The sequence below is a fragment of the Sinocyclocheilus anshuiensis genome, unplaced genomic scaffold (genome assembly GCF_001515605.1).
Source record: "Sinocyclocheilus anshuiensis isolate Anshui unplaced genomic scaffold, SAMN03320099.WGS_v1.1 scaffold160, whole genome shotgun sequence".
Classification (NCBI taxonomy): domain Eukaryota; kingdom Metazoa; phylum Chordata; class Actinopteri; order Cypriniformes; family Cyprinidae; genus Sinocyclocheilus; species Sinocyclocheilus anshuiensis.
The window spans coordinates 2,279,423-2,283,255 of NW_015554119.1; the positions used below are offsets into that span (position 1 = coordinate 2,279,423).

Here is a 3,833-nt window from a genome sequence, read left to right on the forward strand (position 1 = left end):
TTTACCAACAACAGAAAAGCATAACTTTTCAGAATCCTATTAAAGAATATACATATAAACCAGTTTTGTTTGTTTCATTGTTTACATACCATTTATTATTCAATATTATTTATTTTTATTTGCCTTATCTGTTTCATTTATTCTTAATTGTTTCTAACTGTCCCACTCTCCCAATTATCAAGGACAATATGCCATTATAAATGTAGAACGTCTGAAATGTTTAAAAATGCAGGCTTTTCAAAAGTTTTAATTAAAAGCCTGTGCCAGGGACACAATACTGAGAAAAATTATATCATTTGTGTTAACATTTATGCATAGAAATCTTATTTAACAACATAAGCTTATTTATGGTCTTATTTTCAAAGTCTCCACCATGACTGCCTCTGCTAAAGTGAGTCAAGCTTTTGTCAAAATAATGATGCCAGTTCCCATTGCTTTTAGCTCCAAACCTGAAAACATCGACTTGTGTGAGAGACAGACAAATCAGTGCTTGCAATTCACTTTTGAAACGTAGTTTTTAAAATGTCTGTAGTTATTTTAATTAATTTTTTAGTTTGAGTTATTTTAGTACATCGAGATAAACTAAATTAAAATGAGAAATGTTGCTTTGACTATTAAAAATAAAGTTATATATATATATATATATATATATACAGGTGCATTTCAAGTAACAAGCAAGTTTTTTTAATGGTTTTAATTTTAATTTTAGTTAAATACCCCTGCTAAATACCCCTGAAATATCTATGCCTTGTTTTAGAAGTTATGTTTTCAAAATAATGGATACTAATTCCTTTTGGACTAGTCTGCAACTCTGCATACAACTTCAGCTCATTTCTAACTGTTCTGTGCCATTATTTACACCTGTGCCATCATGGATTTCAGATTTACCTGTCTCTAAATAGCATCTAAAACCAAAATTAACTGTAGTTGGTCCTATCAGATGGTCACTCGTCTAGACAAGACTTAATGCCAATAGTAAAATATGTGGCTCTGTGAGACAAAGGTTGGAGGAATTGAAATAAGAGGCACAAAATGTTTTACATGATCATAGATGTGCAGGGCAAATATCAATGTAATGAATCCATTGGATGGATATCTGCCATGTTTCTGCAGCCAGCTCTCATAGACGTATTTTATGAATTCAGGATTGATGACCATCACCTCAAAGAACAATCAAAACAATTATGCAATTCACTTCAGGAGATTCTGACTTAATCATGCATATTTGTTCAGGAAAAACTATACAGAACAATATCTGAAAGTCAAAAGTTATATACTGATTGATAGATATGATTTTCACCTAGTCTCTGTCAGTGTTTACTGTAGGTCTCAATCTAACAAAAGTGCTGAAGAACACAAAGATTCCTTAAATTAAGATGATTGCGCATATTAATGAAATAATCTCACTGTGTGATGTGCTTAGTGGTGAAGGCACTAATGAGCCAGTGCATGTCTTTCATATTAAAGGGCAGAAGAACCAGGTGGGTTGAGTTGTCTACATCTATGGCGCTCTCAGGGTAGAGAATGATGGTAATGGTGAGTCATCTTAGGCCCCATAAACTTCTGTTGGAACCTTATTTATCCTGAGCATGAATTTGCATTTTTAACAATCATCTTTGGTCGTATGCATTGTCAAGACTTCAAAATAGAAAACAACTTACCTTATGACAAAGTCATGAAGATCTATGAGAGGCCCATAATGGGATCCCAGGAGGTTCCCAGAGTTTCCCACCACATCACAGGTTCTGTAGCGTTCTGGACCATAGTTGGAGTAGTGCTCTTTATCGGGGAAAAGAGAAAACAACATGTCCACCACATCTGTGTAGTTTACCTTACTGGATTCAACTTGTAGACCCTATACAAATGTTAAAACATTTGATCAGGTTGAGCCTTCAGAAGAGGATTCTGGGAAAACACATAATGGACAACAAAAACAAAATGAAAACAATAATATAAATGGCAATCTTAGTTCGGCTAATAAAGTATTCCACAAAAGATCTGAAATGTTAGATAATAATTATATAGAAATATAATATTCTTTCTGCCAAGATTAACTTAATATTGTTTGAGGTAAAATAATTGTCAAACTTAATTCCTTTCTATTCTTATTTCCTTAAAGCCAGGTAAACAGACATATTTTATAAAGAAGCAGAAATGCACATAATAATAATAATAAACATTTTAACATTAATTTATTTTTTATATTTTATTAATGTAATTTTTTTAAAAGATCTAAGAGAATTTCATTACTATTATCTATCTTTGTAGAAAGAACACGTTGAAAAAAAAACTGTTGGTGTGTGCTGCCAGCAGGTGTTCAACAATCACAACTAAAAAAAAAAACTATCATGAACAGACAGTAAAGTAATGGTAAATCATTTATTAAAAGATTTAGGGTAGGCTATTAAAAATCTTGTGTGACTTTCAAATTCATAATATGATTTTTTTATTTTTTATTATTATTATTATTATTTGTAGATACCCAGATAGCAAAATTCCTGAGGCCCAGATCAGGCCCACACCTGACACGTTCATCTGGCCCACATACTGCGTGGAATGATAGCAATTGGGCGGTCCGCTCCTGTTTGCCAGATCTGGGCCACAAGCAAGCCAAAAGAAGGCCCAATGTCAGCCATAAATAAACCAAATAAAGCAGAACTGGCCCAAATCTGGGCCACATTGATTTGAATTCTGGCCCAGATCCAACACCTTACTCCGGCCCACATACTGTGAAGAATGATGGCACTTGGGCAGTCCGCTCCTGTTTGCCAGATTTGGGCCACAAGCAAGTCTTAGGAAGGCCCAGTGTCAGCCATAAATAAACCAAATAAAGCAGAACTGGCCCAAATCTGGGCCACATTGATTTGAATTCTAGCCCAGATCCGGCCCAGATCCAACACCTTACTCCGGCCCACATACTGTGAAGAATTATGGCACTTGGGCGGTCCACTCTTGTTTGCCAAATTTGGTCCACAGGCAAGACAAAGGAAGGCCCAATGTCAGCCATGAATAAACCAAATAAAGCAGAACTGGCCCAAATCTGGGCCATATTGATTTGAATTCTGGACCAGATCCAACACCTTGCTCTGGCCCCATACTGTGAATAATGATGGCACTTGGGCGGTCCGCTCCTGTTTGCCAGATTTGGGCCACAAGCAAGTCAAAGGAAGGCCCAATGTCAGCCATGAATAAACCAAATAAAGCAGAACTGGCCCAAATCTGGGCCACATTAATTTGAATTCTGGCCCAGATCCAACTCAGATAGCAAATGACATCTGGCCCAGTTCTGGCCCACATCTCCCACATTCTTCTGGCCCACATACCGCGTGGAATGACGGCGATGACTCAACCTGAGTCTGGCTGACAGAAGTCAGCCACAACTGGACCGGATCTGGGCCGCATCTCACAGATGGCATGGGCAACACCTGGCCCAGATGTCACCCATGCCATTTCTGAGATGTGGCCCAGATCCGGTCCAGTTGTGGCTTACTTCTGGGTTAGATATGGCCCACATTTACCCTTTCTAGATACAAAAGCATATGTAATTCATCCAGAATAAACACCAGTCTAAACTGCTTTATTAAAATATCAAAATTAGACAAATACCGTTATTTAAAAAATATATATATACATAGAGAGAGAAATCAGAAATACAAATGCATGTATATAGATATAAAACAAATACATTTACATTATTACAAAATAAAAAATACAGATAAATATTTATAAATCTAGTTAAATACACATTTACATGTAGCCATTTAGCAGACTTACAAGCGACTTACAAATGAGGACAATAGAAGCAATCAAAATCAACAAAAGAGCAATGATAT

The 3,833-nt window shown here is 36.0% G+C and overlaps 1 pseudogene; it reads right to left on the minus strand.

Annotated features, from left to right (window-relative positions):
• Nucleotides 1-301: 301 nt before the first annotated feature.
• Nucleotides 302-3,833, minus strand: part of LOC107669947 (CMP-N-acetylneuraminate-beta-galactosamide-alpha-2,3-sialyltransferase 1-like) — a 10,392-nt pseudogene continuing 6,860 nt past the window's right edge.